The sequence below is a fragment of the Mastomys coucha genome, unplaced genomic scaffold, assembly GCF_008632895.1.
Source record: "Mastomys coucha isolate ucsf_1 unplaced genomic scaffold, UCSF_Mcou_1 pScaffold20, whole genome shotgun sequence".
Lineage (NCBI taxonomy): Eukaryota > Metazoa > Chordata > Mammalia > Rodentia > Muridae > Mastomys > Mastomys coucha.
In genome coordinates this window covers 35,806,030-35,806,262 of record NW_022196903.1, presented here as the reverse complement: position 1 = coordinate 35,806,262, position 233 = coordinate 35,806,030, and the positions used below count along the sequence as shown (strand labels likewise).

General features: G+C 36.5%; 1 protein-coding gene across 1 annotated transcript in view; it reads right to left on the bottom strand.

Moving 5' to 3' along the window:
• Mgam (maltase-glucoamylase) overlaps nucleotides 1-233 on the bottom strand; it is a 113,112-nt gene that overhangs the window by 47,804 nt on the left and 65,075 nt on the right. The window lies entirely within an intron of this gene.

The following is a 233-nucleotide window of genomic DNA, read 5'->3' as shown; positions in this document are numbered from 1 at the left end:
ATAGCACACACTCTTAACTACTGAACCCTCCTTTCAGCCCCATAAACTATAATGCACAAGTTATTTCATATTTTCTTACCATTTCTGTGAGACGATAGGGTGATCTGTCTCTCACAGTATAGAAAATTTAATTTAGTGATGTCTTTGTAAGGTTACCTAACTCAGAAAAAAAATACAGTGCATGGGGATAAGCAATAGATGTGCATAATTCCAAAGTCCATGGGCTCCTTGTT